At 41.3% G+C, this 22,425-nt stretch overlaps 1 protein-coding gene across 8 annotated transcripts in view; it reads left to right on the top strand.

The window, feature by feature from the left end:
- Window positions 1-7,465: 7,465 nt before the first annotated feature.
- Window positions 7,466-22,425, top strand: part of AKAP13 (A-kinase anchoring protein 13) — a 342,871-nt gene continuing 327,911 nt past the window's right edge. For 7 of the 8 annotated variants that reach the window (XM_067695923.1, XM_067695933.1, XM_067695943.1 and 4 more), the window contains exon 1: window positions 7,467-7,700. The gene's annotated coding sequence lies outside the window, so the exon portion shown is untranslated. Of the gene's footprint in view, window positions 7,701-22,425 lie in introns of all 8 variants that reach the window. The other variant, XM_067695979.1, reaches the window with a different exon arrangement.

A 22,425-nucleotide genomic window follows, 5' to 3' on the forward strand; every position in this document is an offset into this window, starting at 1 on the left:
AAGAAAAAAGCTGTTTTAAGCTGTACTGGAATTGTAGTTATTGGTAACATTTGTGGGCGAATAAGGACTTCTTTAATATTGCAAACTCTATACAGTTTAGGAAAAAATATTGTATCAAAGATGAAAAATTAAAAAAAAAATCTGCCCACGAAAACCTGAGTTTTCACAACACTGTAAATCAACTGTACCCCAATAAAAATTAAAAAAATAAAAGAAAACCTGAGTTTAGGCCTCCCATGAATCGTTAGAGTCCTTTTTCCATTAAATAGTGTTTAAGGCTCAAAAAAAACCATGGTGTTTCTTTAACTCCAGCTTCAGAAACCCCCCATTATAAATAATTGGGGATAATTATGAGAGCAGCTGAATAAACTGGAAAAGACCAGGCACAAAGAAGAAAGCAATAGGATGAAATGTGCAGTCCTTGAGCCAGCCCATGAATCTCTCTGGAATCAGAAAAACAGTCCCCATCTTCTCCAAACTGGAACCTACGTTTAAAGCAAACACCAAACCAAACCTAACCAAATCAAAATTATGTAACCCCCAAAAGTGAGTCTGGTTTTCTTTTACAGTTATATAGAGAGAATCTCTGGACCCTAAAATTAAATCCCCTTGACTCCTGACTGAGAAATATGGCAATAACTTTTTTTGAGGGCAGTGTTCCCTTAATCCTAAGGCTTTTGTGATTCCCTTCGTTCTATCAACCCAGCCGCCCCCTAACTCTTCTACCATGGGAAATATAATGACTTTAGAAGCTTAATTTGATCCCATGAGCAGCCTTTAGCAAACCTGTTGCTGGAAGGGTCATTATGGAGAAAAGCAAGGGTTTCAGCAATTAAATGAATCATTCTATCACTAAGTGGTACATCTGGCCTATATTAATTAAAGGCTGGGAAACCGCTCGGGGGCAGGAGACTAGGTGGCTGTCACAACTATTGGAGAGGTCAATATGTACTTTTTGTTGGAAATTCTCTATTACAGTTGTGGCAGGGTCCATGTTTCCCTGAATTTCTCTAAATAGCACTAATTCTGCATGATCAGGTTTACTCCTAGAATGTCATTTTCTTATTATCTACAAAGGGAGAAGTGGAGGAGGGAGTTAAAGCAGGCAGAGCACTTGCGCTGTGCCAGGCAATGTGCTAAGGGCTATGCACAGGTTGTTTTAATGTATTTATCATTATGTGGCTATTGGGTGGGGGTGACCAATTTACAAACAAAGAATTTGAGCATCCAGGATCTAAAGCCAGCCCTGGGTGCTTCTAAAGTTCTGGTCTTTCTGTCTAATACAAGAAAAACTTAAATCAGAGAGGTTAAGCACTCTAACACCCTAACAGCAGGGAGGTAAACAAGCATAATCTTTCTGGAGGACTATTTGCAATGAACGTACATCAAGGTCCTGAGCTGGTAATAATCATAATGATAAATGCCATTTACTATGCACTGATCTGTAATCCAGCATATAGCTCTAATCTATTTCTTTGCTACTGTTGTGTTTGTGCCTGTAGAATTTCTGATACGTATTACAGGAATATATTCTGAACAAGGAACTGGTTGCTTAAACAGCTGTTTACTGAGCACTTACTCTGTATTTGGGCTGAACACTCACAATCCTAAATGGAGAAGGGGAGGGGAGGAGCTGAGAGAGCCCAAGTGAGGGAAGACCTAGCCAGTGTGCTATTTTAAAGTGGATTTAGCAACTTTCCCTTAGTTTTTGACCTTTGGAAGCTAAGTTGTGTCACTTAGTAGCTATGATTTGGAGCAAGTTATTTAATCTCTCTAAGCCCGAGTTACTCTTACCAAAAAAATGGGTGGAAGACCTAAATAGACATTTCTCCAAAGAAGACATACAGATGGCCAAGAGACACATGAAAAGATGCTCAACATCACTAATTATTAGAGAAATGTAGATCAAAACCACAGTGAGGTATCACTCACACCGGTAAGAATGGCCATCATCAAAAAATTTACAAACAATAGATGCTGGAGAGGGTGTGGAGAAAAGGAAACCCTCTTGCACTGTTGGTGGGAATGTAAAATGATACAGCCACTATGGAGAACAGTATGGAGGTTCTTTAAAAAACTAAAAATAGAACTACCATATGACCCAGCAATCCCACTACTGGGCATATACCCTGAGAAAACCATGATTCAAAAAGAGTCATGTACCACAATGTTCATTGCAGCACTATTTACAATAGCCAGGACATGGAAGCAACTTAAGTGTCCATCGACAGATGAATGGATAAAGAAAATGTGGCACATATATACAATGGAATATTACTCAGCCATAAAAGAAATGAAATTGGGTCATTCGTAGAGACATGGATGGACCTAGAGTCTGTCATACAGAGTAAGTCAGAAAGAAAAAACCAAATATCATATATTAATGCATATATGTGAAATCTAGAAAAATGGTACAGATTAACCTATTTGCAAGGCAGGAATAGAGACACAGTCGTAGAGAACTGACGTATGGACATGGGGTAGGGGTGAGTGGGATGAACTGAGAGATTGGGATTGACATGCATACACTACCGTGTGTGAAACAGATGGCTAGTGGGAACCTGCTGTGTAGTGCAGGGAGCTCAGTTCGGTGCTCTGTGATGACCTAGAGGGGTGGGATGGGGTGGGGGGAGGGAGGTCCAAGAGGGAGGGGATATATATATATACACATATATATATATATACACACATATGTACAGCTGATTCACTTCATTGTACAGCAGAAACTAACACAACATTGTAAAGCAATTATATCCCAATTAAAAAAAAAAGGTGAATAGCAGCACCAGCCCAGGGATGTGAAAAATAAATGAGACAGTGCAAGTGAATGAGGTATAGTGAAGGCATTATGGCCCAGGCACACGTTAAGGTTTGGAACAAACTCCCACAGGGACGCTCTATCAGAATCAATCAACCTGAAGTGTGCTGTCCAGTATAGTAGTCACAGCCACATGTGATTTTTAAACATTTTAAACAAGGCTAGACTGAATTGATATGTGTTTTAAGTGTAAAACACACACTGGATTCTTTTGAAGACTTAGTATGATAAAACAGAATACCTCATGTATGAATTTTTGTAGGTATCACGTGTTGAATTTACAATGTTTGTCATATGTTTGGTTAAATACAATACCTTTAAAATTAATTTCATCTGTTTCTTTTTACTTTTTAAATGTTGCTGCTAGAAAATTTTAATCACATATGTGGATCACCATATATTTCTATTGGACAACTTTGGGCTTGATATTGAGGAAGAAAGCTTCTCTTTGTCACTGCAGAAGTGAAAACTTAGCTCTGGACTGTAAAACCTCCTCCCTGGAGCCAGGTTTCTCTTAGAGATTCTCCTGTCCCCTACTCTCATCCCCATCCCCCACTTAAATTCAGCTTAAGCACGTGGTGCGTGGGTGATCTTTCAAGATGAAAATCTGTTTTCATCCTGGTTCTATGGGTTAAAATCCTTGGAAGGTTCTTCTTGGCCTTTCAGGATAAAGGCCATACTCCTTAGCAAAGCAGTGTAACCTGACTTTGGCTCACTTCTTTCCTTCAGCTTTATCTCTTACCCCTTCTTGCTCCAGTTTTTGTGCGTGCTGTGTTTCTGGACACCTTGGTGTCTTTGGATTGTCTCCTCCTTTTCCTGGGAATGGCCTCTGCTACCTGTGCACACACTCCCAAGCCTCGTGCACTAGCTACACCACCGTTCTTTACCCAGTGGATTGTCCTCCAAGACCTGGCTTAACTGTCACTCCTCCTGGATGCCTCCCCTGAACCTTCACCCTCTAAGTAGAAGTATTCCTCTCTATGCCCCATAACACCCTGCGTCTGCCTGTGGGGGGGTGCACTTACACTTCTGATTTCCTGCTGGCTTGCTTGCCTATTTCCCTCATTTGACAGAGTTCCTTAAAGACAAGAACAGTGCTCTTCATCCTGAATCCCAGGACCAAGCCTAAGCCTGGAACACAGTAGACTCTCAACAGCTACTTGCTAACTGAATTGAAAGCAGGTCAGAGAACTGCCCAGGGATCATCTGCTCCCGGGTGGTGTATCAATTAGAGCTCTTGCAGATGCAAGTGACAGAAATCTCCACTCCGACTGTCTTTGTTGTCTTACATGATTGAAAAGTCTATGGGTTGTTCTAGCTTCAGGAATTGCTGCATTCAGCTGTCCAATCAATGTCACCAAGACGTTGTTTTTGTTTTTTTGTTTTTGCGGTACGCGGGCCTCTCACTGCCGCAGCCTCTCCTGTTGTGGAGCCCAGGCTCCGGACGCGCAGGCTCAGCGGCCATAGCTTACGGGCCCAGCCGCTCCGCGGCATGTGGGATCACCACGGACCGGGGCACGAACCCGCGTCCCCTGCATTGGCAGGCAGACTCTCAACCACTGCGCCACCAGGGAAGCCCAAGACGTTGTTTTTAATTTCTCTACCTTTCTACTGTGCTGGCTCCATGTGAAGAGATTCTGTCCTCATGGCAGAGACAGCTGATAAGCCTATCTTCCAGTTTCCAGTTGAGAAAATGTCAGCTACCCCGATAGTTCAAACAGAGAGTAGAATTTACTCCTATTGCCCCTAATTGGCCAGTCTGGGGTCATGTGCCTAACTCTGAACTAATAATTGTTGACCTGCAGATAGGATGCATTGATTGGCTCAGGGTTGATGGTATGCTAAAGCATGGAACTGAGATTGTGGTGGAGTTGGCTTCACCCCAAGCAAGGGGCTGAAAGTGAAAGTTACTTAAGGCAACAGCAGGGTACTATTCGTACTGTGAAAGGAATAAAGAGTCCACTGCTATGAAAGAAGAGCCCCGAGGCAAGTTGGTTCCAGCGCTCCTTCTTTTACCAAAGCAGACATTTTAGGGACCATGGGTCTCAAGAGAAATTCATGTTCTTGCATTTCCTTGCTTTGGTAATTTCCAGGGACTCTGTAAAATGGGGTTCATTCTTGTTAGAGTTATAGGTATTATAACCTATGTAAATCAATTGGAGAACTGTAAGTTGGCTGGAAAGACAGGTTAGAGATAGTTGAGAGATACAAAATCCTACTGCTGCTTGATAAGGCCCTGGTATCTTTCCTGGCTTGAAAACTTACTCAGGAAAAGTGAGAGAATTACTAAACCCCAAATCTCTTTCTGGTGAAATGGGGCACACTGAATAGAGACATTTGGTGTCCCTTGGAAGAACAAGTCTTTAGTATCAGGGACTGTCAGTTTGAGGGCACCTCACAGTAGCTCCTTCTGTACAAATTCATTCATGCGAAACTTCTGAGTGCCTACTGTTTCCACTGGGACTCTGTTAGGTGTAGGAGAGAGAGGGGTAAACAAAAAAGACTTTAGGGAACTTACATTACATTATGGGGGAGAGAGCCCATAACCACACGTAAATAAGATACCTTCAGACCGGAATAAATGCTGAGAATAGGTTTGAGTAATATGAATGAGAGGGAGTAGGTGAGAGTGAATTATTTTAGATAGATGTTTTCTCTGACGAGGGACATTAGAGCTGGTGCCTAGATGATGAGAATGTGCCAATCATGTAGATAACTACTTAGGACTTCCCAAGAAGACAGAGGATTTAGCTGTCTGGGGAATGTAGAGTAGACCCTTGCCCCTCAAAGCAGGGTCCCAGACCAGCAGCATCAGAATCACCTGGAGTCTGTTAGAAGTGCAGAATCCCAGATCCCACCCCAGACCTACTGAGTCAGAATCCACATTTAACAAAACGTCCCAGGTGATTTGTAGGCATGGTAAACTTTGAAAAATGCTGGACTCTCGACCTTTTCTGCAGCTCACTGGGAAGGTATAAATCCTGCTGAGGCTGGGAGCAGGGAATGTTGTTGTCAGCAGTCACTTGAAAGACAACATGTATCTTGTCTGCTGCTGCTTTGCTCCAGAAGAAGACCATAGGGTTTTCACGTGTTAGGGTCCAAGAGATTTTCTAGGTTAGTCCTCTTGCTTTACAGGAGACTGAAGTTCTTTGAGAAGGGGTGACCTGCTCAGGGTGGGCTTCTTTGGGACAGAGTCAGGACTAAGATCTAGGAGTCTCTTCTCTCTGGGCCACCTTTCAAATATTGACAGGACAGATTAGAGTGAGTATGGAGGAGGGAATAATAAGGTGATTGGGAAATAATTTCACATGAAGCACTGGAAATGTTTGGCCTTGGTTTTCCATTCTGTGAGGCTGAAATAAGAAAACATATGTGAGAATCAGGTTCACTTACAGGGAAGCAAGTTTCTTCTCAAGGCTAGGAGCACTTCTAAGATTTAGAGCCAAACAACAATGAAAGTGCCTGATGCAGGCAGTAAGTATTCACAGTAGCCCCTCTCAGGTAGTCAGTCACTGGTAGGGAGCTTGGCTGGATCAGGTTTCCCAAAAGATAGGCCTTTGCATCTTCACATTTTGGGAGGCCATATCCTATATAAGTATTTTAAATTGATATAAAATACATGTGTAACCTGTGTAAAGTGCACTAATCTTAATTGTACACTGGATGAATTTTCACATAAGTCTATACCTTTGTTATTTACCATACAGATCAAAATACAGAACTTGCCCAGCACCTGCCCTTCTCCTTCCCAGCCAATAATGCTTCTCCCTCTAGGTAACCACTGTTCTTACTTCGATTACTATCAATTTGCACGTTTTTGAACTTATGTGAAGTGTAAGTACATATATACTTTATATATAACGTAAATTTTTTACTTAATTTTTTTCTTTAAGTAGATTCATTTTTTACAGCTTATCTAAGAAATAACATCAATGAAATAGTCTTTTGATGTGAAAGGCATTTTCCTCCAATACACATTAAAATAAACGCACAACTATCAAAATGAGTTTATTCGTGTATTAACAGACCACATTTTGCTTTTCAAAAGCCACCAGGTGATTCCTGAGGTCCATGCAACTTGCAGATTGTCTGATTTTGCGCTGATCGAGAAGCCGAAAGTTTATGGAAAGCCCTGTCACAATCCTGATGCCACCATAGATCCATCCATCCATCCATCCAACTAAAACACTTGTTGAATACCTAGCAACGACTCTCTCAGGCACTGGACCCAGAAAAGACCCCACTTTCTGATTTCAAGTGGAGGGAAACAGAAGAGTAAATCATTTCAGTATGTGTTACGGTAAATGCTACATCTCAGGTAAGCACCCTTACACAGAGGAAGGGAGTCTTCCGGAGTCAGGGAGCAGAGGAGAGGGTGGGTGAGCATTTCAGTCGGCACCTCTACCAGCCACCCGACTTTGATCACTTTGCCGCAGCGATGCAGCTGCGGTCAACCTCAGCCTTCCTTAGCAACCCGAGGGGACCGCCCAGGTGTCTTCCTATTGGTCTCACGGAGCTTGATGGGCAGCTCTGCTGTGCAACCCCGGCTCGCGGCCCCCGGCTCCGCGCTTACTCACAGGAGAGCTCGTAGGCGTTACGGCCCTTCCCGGGTGCCCCGCCCATCCCCGAGTAGCTTGTGGCGCATGCGCGGCCTCGTTGAGGCTGTGTGTAGGGACAGCAGGGAGCCGGAGCCGCTGAGGTGAAGCTCCTAGGCTCCGCCGAGGTCGCCGCGCCCTCTCCTCGCCTCTGCCGCCGCACTTTCAAGCCGTTGCCACCACCACGGCCTTTGCCGCCGGAGGAGCGGCCGCCTATTGTCTTTCTCCGCGGCGAAGGTGCGGAGCTGCTCCGGCTCGGCCCGCGGGGGAGCCCCGGGCGCCTCACGGTGAGAGCGCAACTTAGTTGGCGGAGTTGGGGGAAGTTTTGTGATTTGAGGAGGGGTCGCGGGTGGGGAGCGCGGGGCCCTCCCCCAGCGGCCGGTCCTCCGGCGGGGGCCGGAGCGGGGGTCCGGGGCTGCGGGGGCTGGGCAGGGGCGCGCGGGCGGGGATGAATGGGCGGCGCGGGAGCGCCCCCGGGCTCTGCGGCCCCCGCCTCCCTCCGCGGCCCCCTTCACGCATTGTCTGCCCCGGGGCTGCGGCGCGCCTTGCCGCTCCCGCAGCCCAACTTCGGGGCCGCCTCCACTCCCGGAGTGGGGGGCACGGCCGCCATGCCCCTTCAGGTGCCTGGACCCCCGGCCTTGCCCGGTCGGCTCCTATGGGAGCGGGGGCCGCGGTAGCAGCTGCGGCTGCCCCACGGGTCCCTTCCGTCCGGGAGTCGGCGAACAAGTGCTGCGGCCGCGAGGGAGCGGCTCTCGGGGGCCGGCGCGAGCGGTAAACACGCCGGGCCTTACCCGCCTTAGGGGGGCGCTCTCAGGGCCTGTTCCCGGGGGCGCGGCCGGGGCACCCGCGCGGGTCGGAGACGTGCAGCCCGAGGGGACCCGCTTTGGGACCGTGCCATGGGCTCAGCTCTGTTGAGTTCAGATGCAAACATACTTTGAGACCAAACCAAACTTTTTTTTGGATAAATATGGCTATTGAACCCCTCTCCCTTCCCCCCGTTTCCCCCCCCCCCCAAAGTCAAGTCGTATGTTAAGATTTTAAAATAAATGTGGGGGAAATCCTCAAGAGTTTTTCTATCAGAAAAAAGGATTGGCTTTTTTTTTTTTTTGAACTAGTTCTTACAGCAAAATGATTCCGTCACATTTAAGTTTCTAGATCTTACTGTGAACTCAGGAGTTAACAATGTAAGTTGGATTGAGCAATATTTTGGTGTTCGTCTTAACTTTTACACTCCTCAGTGAAGTTATTTTGAGAGTTTGTTGCCCCAGGCATATAGAACCAAAGGAAAAAACAGTGTGCCTTTTTTACTTATTGAACAGCCCCCCCCCCAGTTTTATTTTCATAAATAACTTTATTTTTTTAAACCGTTGGATTGCCCAGATCAGGATAAATGCTGGCAGTTTTGGAAAGATCATTTTTGCAAGTTTGTAAAGGATCAGCTGTTGTGAGTGATCAGAGTTGTGATCAGAGTTGTGATCAGCTGAGATAAATCATTGTTACAGTCCTGTAGGCTTTCGTGGTCTCTAGGGGATTTGTAGACTGCAAGAAGTACAAGCCTTGTTGTCAAGCTTTGGGTGCATCGGTTCTGCTGAATTCAGTTCATTTGCCTTATGATGTGAGAATGATTCTGTTTAAATCCCCTCGGTGGAACAAGCCTAAATGTCTGTCAGATTGCATGGTGGAACAAAATGACCAGAATGTGTTCCTATCAGTTGTATATCCCTTTGCCATCTGCTAAATTAACAAGAAAAATTTGAGAAATATGGTGTGGGTCAATATGCATTGATTGGTTTCTCATGCTAAGTGAGTAATGTGAAGTGTTGCCCACGTTTTCCTGGTTAGGTTGGCCTAATTTTGCTTTGAAAAAGCAACTTACTTCACCTGACAAAGCTAAAGAAAAATGTCCTAATGGCATAAGCTTGTATTTTTAAAGTACAACAAGGTCACTTTTAGGAATCATAATCCTTGCTCTTAGGGCTTTCCTTCCTGGTTGTGTGGTTGTGTGTACTGTGTGTACCTGTGTGTGGGGCGGGACGGTGACAGAGGTTGGAAGGCGTTGTCAGGGAGAGACAAAATGTAAACAAACACTACTTAGAACGTGTGACAAGTAGGCCAGTTGCTTTCCCTCTCTGATAGCATGTTATACATACTTTTGTTTTAGGATTTCTCACACTTCATTTTTTTTGCCTGACTAATAGTAACTGCATATGTAGTATAAATGGACTCCTCTTCTAGCCTGTTAACTCCCTGAGGGCTGTGATGGGTCTTAGCTTTGTGCCTCTGTGTCAGGAAGGAGTCTTAACACAGCTCAGGTGCTCAGGATGCGTTTGAATTGGGTGAAGTGCTTGGTACTTCACCCTAGTGTGGTACCCAGAGAACCACTAACTCTGGGGACTTGTTAAACATGGCAGCTCACTTGTAGATCTGTGATGAAACGTAGTGTACTTTATAAGGATTTCTAACCTTTCTTTTTAACCTGTTAATTACTTCTTGAAAAGAATTGAGGTTTAAATAGTGCGCTATGGATTTCAGAAAGTGGTTCTAATCGAGAAAATTTCTCCCTTTTTTGGTGAAATGATTAAGACTTCTGGACTAATCCATTCACTCCTCTGCCTGTTCATACTTCTGTTGTGAAATGGGGAGGTAGCACAGTTTAGAAGAATGTACATTTTTTGGAATTAGGTAAATTTGAGTTCAAATCCCCACCCTTCCATTGACTAGTTGGGTAGCCTTGAGCAGGTCACTTATCCCCTCAGAGCTTCAGTTTCCTACTGTGTAAGGTATAGTAACATACTTTACAGCATTCTTAGCAATAAATGAAACTATGTGCCGTACTTCATAGTGTGCCAACCATTAAGTAGGTGCCTGTTACCTGGTAGCTGTAATGACAGTAATTTGGATAATTTTTGTATGAGTTAAAGCATTTTTAGAAGTCTGATGCTTCTGAGCACAGTGGTTTAGCTGTCTGTTTCGTAAAGGGGGAATGCTTCTGAGAATTGAGAGTCTTAAATGCAGTTTTTTAAAGGTGCGGGTTGAGCTGAATGTTAATAGAAAACAGCAGTTTTATCTTCTCAGTCTGCTCTTAGTCTTTGAGTGGGCTTTGCAGAGTGTCTCTGTAGGATAGAACTCTATGCATTTATAGTGTTTAGGAAATCGTTAGAGATGGGTTGTTTTCAACATTTGTAATAGGATATCTGAGTTATTTAGTTCCAGCTTTTCTTCCTTATTTTACCTTAATTTTGAAAAATAACAGGCATCGATTATGACTACGTTTCTCAAACTTGATTAAGATGGGACTGGACTGTGGGTTAATATAGCAGTAGTACAATTCAGAGACTTGAGCAAATCATTTACTTCCCCTTCAAGATAACACTTTTGAAGGTGCCACCATTTGTGGAAGGAAACAGTGATTTAAATCAGTTATACCAGCTTTGTTTAGAATATTCAGAATACCAAGTGGAATAAATACATTCTAGAAATATTAACCTGTCATGGACATTTCTGTATATTGAATCTCATCTTTCCATTTATTTTCTTATAAAATAAGGGCAAAAAGTTAACCATGAAGGATTGTAGTAAACCTTTAAAAATTATATTTGACCAGACTCACGTATTGAGGGAAAAAAGTCGACAAAGCTAGATGAACACACTTGGACTTTGGATAATCCGCTCTTTTAAAGTTAACATTGAAGTGTGCTTGAATAAACTTGGTTATTACTGATGGGGACAGGCATTCATTCAGAAGCAGTGCTCCTGAGTCACTGTCGGGCTGTCTTACCCCACTGTAAGTGGGGGAAGAGGAAGAAGCTGTTCGTGGAAGGAAGTTTGTTTCATTCATATGTCTTCACATTTATGGTCTTGTGGTCCACCTCTCGGTTGACTGGGACATATAAGTAGAAGATGGGTAGATAACCCATATTTGTCAGTCCTTGCTCAGAGAATGGACCAGTAGACCTGATACTGAGATACTGTGATTGTTACGAATACTTGTGTGGGACAATGGTGTGTTTTCCTTTTTTACCTCTTCAGAGCTGTGTTCAGAGCGTGGGGAAGGTGTGGATATCAGTGTGTGTGATGTGGGTATTGGGATGGGGAGAAGGAGATGGTGTGAGGGATTTACAATTTATGTCACTCTGTGGGCTCTTCTATTAGAAATCAGTCCTTTTGATATTTATTATTATTTATTTTGGCTGTGCCGGGTCTTAGTTGCGGCATGAGGACTCTAGTTGCGGCATGAGGACTCTAGTTGCGGCATGTACGTGGGATCTAGTTCCCCGACCAGGGATCGAACCTGGGCCCCCTGCATTGGGAGTGCAGAGTCTTACCCGCTGGACCAACAGGGAAGTCCCAGAAATCGGTCCTTTTGAATTTTCACTTATGATCCTATCTTAAGCCCATATTTGGCCACAAAAATAGTCTTTACCACTTCAAAAGGCTAGTTATTCCTGAATGGTTAGGAATTAAGTATGTCACACTGTAATGAATTAGTCTTTTAGACAGCCAAAGATGTCAAGCAAGAGAACAGCACCTAGGAGCTATGTAGAGTTTCACAAACCCAAGATAACTCTCCGATGGTGATGTCTACTGAAGGCATATGATACGGGGCCACATGGCTGACTTCACATCTGAACTTCGCCAATTATTGGCAGTGTGTCCTTGAGCAGGCCACTTCATCTGTCTCAGACTTAGTATCCTTACTTATAAAATAAGAACAAATTTGATATTGTCATCCTACCTACTACCACTACTGTCATGAGAAACGCTCGAGATAAAGCACTATAGAGATGCTTTGTCATTTTGTAGTTTTGTTGGTTGGCTACTGGTTTGGATAAAATTCAAATCCTAGTCTATAAAAGGAGAAAACATCCAACTAAGTTTATTGGTTTTTCTTTATAAATATTATACCATTTCTGTTGCCATTCTGCTTACTTGTGAAAATGGATACTTCTTACTTTTGGCTCTTCTCAGATTTGCTTTTATAACATATTTGTCATGGAGTATTTTTCTAAACTCAGTGCTTGCTGTGAGACCCAAGTTACTCTGAAATCACAGGAACTGACATTGGATGCCAGTGCTTGAAGTCAGGTGAAACCACAGTAAACAGTGAACAAAGAATGTCAGAATGTTTCAGAAGAGTACAAAAGAAGCTAGTGTAGTTGTCTGATCTTTACTGACTCATTTTCTTAAATTATTTTTTAAAAGCTTAAAAAATCAGGGAGTGTGCCTCTTATGTGCCAGATGTTATACTATGTGTCTTAACATACATTTATTTCATTTTTGAAACCAACGTATGAAGCAGGAATTATTAACCCATTTTAAGGGGAGGAAACACCCTCAAAAGTGATTTGACAGGGGTCACATAGTTGTTAAATTTTTGGTGCTAAAATTTGAACTCAGATTATTCTGGCTCCAAAGGGCATGTTTTTCACATCATTGATGCTGTCACCTGAAAAGAGTACATTTTTAAACAAATCAGGTTTACTGAGTTATTGTTTATATGATAAAATGCACCCATTTTAACTATATGGAGTTTGATGAGTTTTGACAAATGTATCCATGCATGTAACTTAACACAATCAAGGTATAGAATGTTTCCATCACTCCAGAAAGTTCCCTTTCTGCTTTCCAGACAGTTCTGCCTTCAGCCCTCACCCTGCTGCCTACCTTGCTATAGGCAACCACTACTCTGCTCTCTGTCACTAGAGTTTTGTCTGCAAACTATGGCCCTCAGGCCAATCTGGCCTACTGCCTTTTTTTTTTTTTTGGTTTATAACAAAGTGAATCAGCTGTACATATATATATACCCCATATCTCCTCCCTCTTGCATCTCTCTCCCACTCTCCCTATCCCACCCCTCTAGGTGGTCACAAAGCACCGAGCTGATCTCCCTGTGCTATTCGACTGCTTCCCACTAGCTAGCAATTTTACATTTGGTAGTGTATATGTGTCCATGTCACTCTCTCACTTCGTCCCAGCTTACCATTCCCCCTCCCCGTGTCCTCAAGTCCATTCTCCATGTCTGTGTCTTTATTCCTGTCCTGGCCCTAGGTTCTTCAGAACCATCTTTTTTTTAGATTCCATAAATATGTGTTAGCATACGGTATTTGTTTTTCTCTTTCTGACTTCACTCTGTATGACAGACTCTAGGTCCACCCACCTCACTACAAATAACTCAATTTCGTTTCTTTTTAGGGCTGAGTAATATTCCATTGTATATATGTGCCACATCTTCTTTATCCATTCATCTGTCGATGGACATTTAGGTTGCTTCCATGTCCTGGCTATTGTAAATAGAGCTGCAATGAACATTTGTTTTTTAATAAATAAAGTTTTATTGGGGCATAGCAGTGCTCCTTTGTTTATATATTGTCTGTGACTGCTTTGGTGCTACACTGACAGAACAGTTACGAGACGCCCTGTGGTCCACAAAGCAGAACATATTTACTATCTCACTTTTTAGAGAAAAAGTTTGCTAATCCTTGTTCTACATAACCAAATATAATAACACCTAAAATATGAACAATTCTATAGAAGTATTCAGTGCATATTCAACTTTCCCTATTTGTCCTCCATATATCTTTTTATAGTTGATTAAAATTTATAAAAAAAGGATAATATTCCATTGTGTGTGTATTGGGCACTTGGTTTGTTTCCATTTCTTGGCTCTGGTAAATAGTGCTGCTATGAACATTGGGGTGCATGTATCTTTTTGAATTGGAGTTTTAAACTTTTTGAATTAGAGTTGATTGCTTTCTTATTATTGCCCCATCTGAGAGTGCAAAGACTTGCCCCTGTATTTTCTCCTAGAATTTTTATAATTCAGAGGGTTTTTTTTGGTTTTTTTTTTTTAGTTTTATTTCTTTTCCAATTTGTATTCCTTTTGTTTGTTTTTCTTCTCTGATTGCCGTGGCTAGGACTTCAAAAACTATGTTGAATAATAGTGCCGAGAGTGGACATCGTTGTCTTGTTCCTGATCTTAGAGGAAATGCCTTCAGTTTTTCACCATGAGAATGATGTTTGCTGTGGGTTTATCGTATATGGCCTTTATTATGTTGAGGTAGGTTCCCTCTGTGCCCACTTTCTGGAGAGTTTTTATCATAAATGGGTGTTGAATTTTGTCAGAAGCTTTTTCTGCATCTATTGAGATGATCATATGGTTTTTATTCTTCAATTTGTTAATATGGTGTATCACATGAATTGATTTGCGTATATTGTAGAATCCTTGCATCCCTGGGATAAATCCCACTTGATCATGGTGTATGATCCTTTTAATGTGTTGTTGGATTCTGTTTGCTAGTATTTTGTTAAGGATTTTTGTATCTATATTCATCAGTGATACTGGTGTGTAATTTTCTTTTTTTGTAGTACCTTTGTCTGGTTTTGGTATCAGGGTGATGGTGGCCTCATAGCATGAGTTTGGGAATGTTCCTTCCTCTGCAATTTTTTGGAAGAGTTTGAGAAGGATGGGTGTTAGCTCTTCTCTATATGTTTGATAAAATTCACCTGTAAAGCCATCTGGTCCTGGACTTTTGTTTGTTGGAAGATTTTAAATCAGAGGTTCAATTTCAGTGATTGTGATTGGTCTGTTCATACTTTCTATTTCTTCCCGGTTCAGTCTCGGAAGGTTATACATTTCTAAGAATTTGTCCATTTCTTCCAGGTTGTCCATTTTATTGGCATAGAGTTGCTTGTAGTAGTCTCTTAAGATGCTTTGTATTTCTGTGGTGTCTGTTGTAACTTCTCCTTTTTCATTTCTAATTTTATTGATTTGAGTCCTCTTTTTCTTGATGAGTCTTGCTAATGGTTTATCAATTTTATCTTCGCAAAGAACCAGCTTTTAGTTTTATTGATCTTTGTTTCTATTTCATTTATTTCTGCTCTGATCTTTATGATTTCTTTCCTTCTACGAACTTTGGGTTTTGTTGGTTCTTATTTCTGTAGTTCCTTTAGGTGTAAGGTTAGATTGTTTATTTGAGATTTTTCTTGTTTCTTGAGGTAGGCTTGTACTGCTATAATCTTTCCTCTTAGAACTGCTTTTGCTGCATCCCATAGGTTTTGGATCATTGTGTTTTCATTGTCATTTGTCTCTAGGTATTTTTTGATTTCCTCTTTGATTTTTTTAGTGATCCCTTGGTTATTTAGCACCGTATTGTTTAACCTCCATGTGTTTGTGTTTTTTACATTTTTTCCCCCTGTAATTGATTTCTAATCTCATAGCATTGTGGTCACAAAAAGTGTTTGATTAAGTGTTTCTTAAATTTACTGGTTCGTGACCCAAGATGCGATCTATCCTGGAGAATGTTCTGTGCGCGCTTGAGAAGAAAGTGTAATCTGCTCTTTTTGGATGGAATGTCCTATAAATATCAATTAAATCTATCTGGTCTGTTGTGTCATTTACAGCTTGTGTTTCCTTATTCATTTTCTGTTTGGATGATCTGTCCATTGGTGTAAGTGAGGTGTTAAAAGTCCCCCAGTATTGTTGTGTTACTGTCGATTTCCTCTTTTATAGCTGTTAGTAGTTGCCTTACATAATGAGGTGCTCCTATGTTGGGTGCATATATATTTATAATTGCTGTCTCTTCTTCTTGGATTGATCCCTTGATCATTATATAGTGTCCATCCTTGTTTCTTGTAACGTTCTTTATTTTAAGGTCTATTTTATCTGATGTGAGTATTGCTACTCCAGCTTTCTTTTGATTTCCATTCACATGGAATATCTTTCTCCATCCCCTCACTTTCAGTCTGAATGTGTCCCTAGGTCTGAAGTGGGTCTTTTATAGACAGCATAAATATGGGTCTTGTTTTTGTGTCCATTCAGTGATCCTGTGTCTTTTGCTTGGAGCATTTAATCCATTCACGTTTAAGGTAGTTATCAATATGTATGTTCCTATTACCATTTTCATAATTGTTATGGGTTTGTTTTTGTAGGTCCTTTTCTTCTCATGTTTTCTTCTTAGAAAAGTTCCTTTAGCATTTGTTGTAAAGCTGGTTTGGTGGTGCTAAATTCTCTTAGCTTTTGCTTGTCTGTAAAGCTTTTGATTTTTTCGTCGAATCTGAATGAGATCCTTGCCAGACACAGTAATCTTGGTTGTAGGTTCTTCCCTTTCATCACTTTAAATATATCATGCCACTCCCTCTGGCTTGTAGAGTTTCTGCTGAGAAATCAGCTGTTAACCTTATGGGAGTTCCCTTGTATGTTATTTGTCATTTTTCCCTGGTTGCTTTCAGTAATTTTTCTTTGTCTTTAATTTTTGCCAATTTGATTACTATGTGTCTCAGCGTGTTTCTCCTTGTGTTTCTCCTGCCTAGGACTCTCTGCGCTTCCTGGTGTTGGGTGGTTATTTCCTTTCCCATGTTAGGGAAGTTTTTGACTATAATCTCTTCAAATATTTTCTCAGGTCCTTTCTCTCTCTTCTCGTCCTGGGACCCCTATAATGCTAATGTTGATGCGGTTAATGTTGTCCTAGAGGTCTCTTAGGCTGTCTTCATTTCTTTTCATTCTTTTTTCTTTGTTCTGTGGCAGTGAATTCCACAATTCTGTCGTTCTTCTGCCTCAGTTATTCTGCTATTGGTTCTTTCTAGTGTATTTTTTCATTTCAGTTATTTTATTGTTCATCTCTGTTTGTTTGTTCTTTAATTCTTATAGGTGTTTGTTCTTTAATTCTTCTAGGTCTTTGTTAAACATTTCTTGCATCTTTTCTACCTTTGCCTCCATTCTTTTTCTGAGATCCTGTGTCATCTTCAGTATCATTATTCTGAATTCTTTTTCTGGAAGTTTGTCTATCTCCATTTCATTTATTTGTTTTTCTGGGGTTTTATCTTGTTCCTTCATCTGGTACATAGCTGTCTGCCTTTTCATCTTGTCTTTTGTGAATGTGGTTTTTGTTCCACAGGCTGCAGGATTGTCGTTCTTCTTCTGCTGTCTGCCTTCTGCTATAATTCCGAATTTTACATTTAGGTTTATGAATCACTTTGAGTTATTTCTTCAAGGGATGCAAAGTGTGGATTGAGATTTATTTTTTTTGCATATGGGTGTTTAGTTGTTCCAGTAGTTTTTTTTGAAAATACATCTTTCTCTATTGAATTACCTTTGTACCTTTGCTGAAAGCCAGTTGATCATATATGTGTGGGTCTGTTTCTGTATTCTGTTCCATTGATCTGTGTCTTTCATTTTTCCATTACCACACTCTTGATTACTGTAGTTTTATACTAAGTCTTGAAATCAGGTAGTATGAGTTCTCTAATTGTGTTATTTTTCAGAATTGTTTTTGAGTATTATAGGTGCTTTGCCTTTCCAAGGACATTTTATTTATTTATTTTAATTTTTAATTAATTAATTAATTTATATCTGTTTATTTTTTGGCCGCATCACGTGGCTTGTGGGATCCTAATTCCCCGACCAGGGGTCAAACCCAGGCTCTCGGCAGTGAAAGCACGGAGTCTTAACCCCTGGACCACCAGGGAATTCCCTCAGGTACATTTTAGAATCAGCTTGTTGATATATATAAAAAATCCTGCTGAGATTTTTGATTGGCATTGCATTGAATCTGTAAATTACTTAGGGGAGAATTGACAGCTTAATGATATTGAATCATGAACATGTTATATTTATTTACTTAGACCTTTCTTGACGTTTTTATTAGTGTTTTGTAGTTTTTTTTTTTTTTTTTTTGCGGTACGCAGGCCTCTCACTGTTGTGGCCTCTCCCTTTGCGGAGCACAGGCTCTGGACGTGCAGGCTCAGCGGCCATGGCTCACAGGCCCAGCTGCTCTGCGGCATGTGGGACCTTCCCGGACGGGGCATGAACCCGTGTCCCCTGCATCGGCAGGCAGACTCTCAACCACTGCGCCACCAGGGAAGCCTGTAGTTTTTAATAAATGGATCTTGCACATATTTTGTAAGATTAGTGTGTATTTCATGCTTTCTGGTGCTCTTGTAAATGATGCTTTTAAAATTTCAGTTTCCAGTTGTCCATTGCTAGTATGTAGAAATAGGATTGAATTCTGTATGCCGACCTGGTGTCTTAAAACCTTGCTAAACTCACTTGGGATCTTCTTTATAGACAGTAATGTCAGTGGCCAATACAGGAAGTTTGATTTCTTCCTTTGTAGTCTGTATGTTTATTTCTTTTTCTTGCTTTATTGAACTGGCTAGGACACCCAGTATGATGTTGACGAGGAGTTTTGAAAGTGGACATCTTTTCCTGATGTTAGGGGGAAAACATTTGTGTTTCACCATTAACATGATGATCTTTATAGTTTGTTTGTTTTTGTAGTAGTAAAGATGTCCGTTATCAAGTTGAGAAAGTTCTGTTTCTAGTTTGCTGAGAGTTTTTGTCATGAATGGATACTGAATGTTGTCACAGGCTTCTGCATGTATTGAGATGATCATACGTTTTTTCTTCTTTACTTTGTAGATATGGTGAATTGCACTGATTTTTGAATGTTGAACTAGCCTTGTATTCCTTTGGTAATCCTCAGTTGGTCATGATGTATTTTTTAAAAATCTCTTTACTATTTATTTATTTTGGCTGTGCCAGGTCTTAGTTGTGGCATGTGGGCTTCTTAACTAAGAAGCATGCATGTGGGATCTAGTTCCCCAGCCAAGGATCGAACCCAGATCCCTTGCACTGGCTAGGAGTGTGGAGTCTTACCCCCTGGACCACCAGGGAAGTCCTCATCATGATGTATTTTTATATATTGTTGGATTCAATCTGCTATTGACTGTTTTTTATTTCTTCCATTTGTTTATGTTCATTAAAAAAACAATTCTTGGTCATATGTATAATGTTCATATAATAGTTGTTAAAGTTCTTGTTCATTAATTCCATTATTTCTTTCTATGGGCTGATTTTTTTTTTCCCCCCGTCTTGGGTCACATCGTTTTGTAATTTCTTGTTAGATCCTAGAAATGGTGAATTTTAAGTTGTTGACTGCTGTTGATTGGTCTAAGATAGACCAACCCTAACTCTTGTCCTTTTACTCTAAGGCTTATTTTACCCCATTACTAAGGCCTGAAGCCTCCGTAGTTTCCATTGAAGAATGAGATGTTCTCTGCTCTGGGTGGTCAGAATATGAATGTCTGCCAGCCCTGTGTGAGCTCTGGGGTAATGTAGCATATAGTTCTTGGGTCATTCTTTGCCTACCTTTGTAGATTTTTTTACAGTATGTACACATGGCTTATTATTCAGTATTAGACTCAAGCAGGCCTCTGTGCTGATTTCTGGAGATCCTTCTTCATGCAACTCCTTCCTTTCTAGTACTCTGCAGTTTTTAGGTTCCTGAGCCTTCTCATACTCTTTGACTTCTTAGCTTGAGAAAACCACCATGGTCTGCTTGGGCTCCTCATTGCAGGTGGTCCAGCATGTGACTCCAGGCTGAGAAAGCTGGTGTACTTGTGGGGTTCACCTCATCTCTTCCCTTTGCTAGGGATTGCAGTCCTGTGCTGCTGGTTGTCCAGAAGCTAAAAGATGTTGCCTCATATATTTTGTTCATTTTTCTGGTTGTTGGAGGGTGGGGTGTGTGGCAGGATAAGTCTAGATCCAGTTACTCCATCATGGTTGGAAACTGAAATCCCTTGGAAGAGTATACTTTATTGATGGTGCTCAAAGTCTCGTTATAGGATTCTTCAAGTCTTTGTGGGTGTAAATATCAAAGAAATGTTTGTTAAATGTTTACTGCCTGTAGCTAGCCCTTACTCTGTAGGTAATACAGAAAAAGTAGATATCTTCTAGTTGAAGAGGTATGTACATAGTACATACATGAGATTAATCAAAGATGTGAAATGCTCTAGTGATGAGCAGAAAGAGAAAGGTCACTGTGGTCTGATATTTTCTTATAGAAATGTTTTCCTTTACATTTTTGTTTCTTAGCCTGTGTTTATAATTCCCTTTTATGACACAGGATGAAGTGGGTCAGTGGGTAGAGTATTGGCTCTTTCATATGCATTTGGTGACTTATTTGCTCTGTGGCTTTAGGTAAATTTTTAGTCTCTGAAACTCAGTTTTCTCATTTGTAAAATGGGCATGTGACATACCTTGTAGGGTTGTTTGTTATTCAACACATATTTGGGTGCTTTCTGTACATCAGGCACTGTGCTAGGTGATGAGAGTTCAGTGACAAATAAAACGTAGTTGTTGCCATCAAAGGGCTGACGTTTTAGCGAGAGAAGCAGAACACAAACAGGTAAAAAACAACTTTGGTGAGGTCTGGTTTTGGTAATTGTAGGAAGAATATGAAGATTATTAGCAAAAATTGGGGAGGTCAAACAATACCTTTCTGAGGAGATGAGATTTGAGAGAGACCTGAAGGAAGTGAAGAGAGCAAACCACCTGAAGGTCTCTGGATGTTCCAAGTCGAAGGAGCATCAAGGGCAAAGAGCTTGAGGTGGGAGTGTGAACAGGGAGGCTAAGGATGGGGCGAGAATAATAGGAGATAACGTATATGTACGTAGGGGCTTGGTCGAATAGGCTTTTAAGTAAGATGGCAAGCAGCTGAAGGATTTGAGCAAGGAATGACAAGAGCTGATTTAGGTTTTGAAAGTTTCACTCTGAGTGTGGGGAGCAGGAGGTGGAAACAGCGAGGCTAGTTAAGAGTTTTACACTAGCCCAGTCTAGAGCATATGGTGGCTTGGGTTAGGGTGTGGCAGTGAAAGTCTGAGAAGGTTGGAACCTATGTTCCTGTGAAGATAGAACTGATAGGATTACTTATGGATTGGGAAAAGGTGTTGAGCAAAGAAGGCAAGCAAGGATGATTCCTAGGTGTTATGGACAGCTGGGTGAATGGTGGTGTGGTTTCCTGAGTGGAAGAAGTGAAGCGGTTTTGTGGCGAGGAAGAAGTTGATTTTACTTCTGGACATGATAAGTTTGAGATCTGTGAGACTTTTAAGTGAAGATACTAGTAAGCATTTGGAGGTGCAGACCTGGAGTTGAGGGCTGAAGGCTGGACTGGATTTACAAAGTAGAGAATTGTAGCTTGAGAAGGGAGGGTGGGGGTTATTGTGGGAATTAGGGATATCTAAAGCTCTTGGCACATAGTAGGGCAACATGGCGTGGTAGCTAGTAATAATAATGACAGTGGTAAAAAACAACAGCAACGACAACAACTGGGTATGACTAAGAGCTAGATATAAAAGAAGCAAGATGGTAGTGACCAAAAACAGCACCTTGTGTCAGTGTTAGTTAGGACTCCAAACCTGCTGAAAACTTTTCTCCTCTGAGCACGATAAAAGTAACATCAGTGAAAACTGTTGTACATTTTCCGTCTCTATATCAGTGATCTTCAGATGTGATTCAGGGATGTCATTACGTATAGTGTACACACAGTACACAAGATAGTTTGGGAGGAGGCTGTTGCAAAGTGTTAACTGTAGTTTCGTTTGAGGAGTGAGATGATGGTAGAGTGTCTTTTGATCTTCTAAATACTTTGCAATGTATATATTTTTCTTTAATCTCTCTTTTTTTCTTTTTTAAATAAAGAGAGGTAATACCTTTGTAGCATCTACTCAGTTGGTGAGCCTCTGGGCTGATGAGTTTCATTTGTTTGTGGTTGCTAACACTACAGATGGGTCTTTGACTGTGGTCTGTTGTCTTGAAAATTTGAGCCCTTGATCACAGTGGGGAATTGGGGGAAAGAGTATGGGTGGTTTTGATAAGAGTCCACAACAGCTCCTGGGAAAATTGTTAGCACATGTTTTCCCCTCCCAGGCTGGTTGTGACACCGCTTTGTTCAAAGGGGATGTTATGTTGCATTTGCATTGTGGTGGGCAGATCACTTCAGGTAAATTGAATTGAGCATGACTTTTTTTTTTCTAAATCTGAATTATAACTATCCGTACTAACTTAGATTCTTAGAAGTATTCCTTTTCCCAGGTGATAACTGCCAAAGGTGACAGGGATTTTTTGCAGATTTGACATTTTCTGTAATTTATGAGTCATTTCTGAAAACACACTTAGTATATTTTGAAATGGTGTCTGTCAATTAATCCATCTACCTGGTGTTGCCTGTTGAGTTC

The sequence above is a fragment of the Pseudorca crassidens genome, chromosome 1, assembly GCF_039906515.1.
Source record: "Pseudorca crassidens isolate mPseCra1 chromosome 1, mPseCra1.hap1, whole genome shotgun sequence".
NCBI lineage: Eukaryota > Metazoa > Chordata > Mammalia > Artiodactyla > Delphinidae > Pseudorca > Pseudorca crassidens.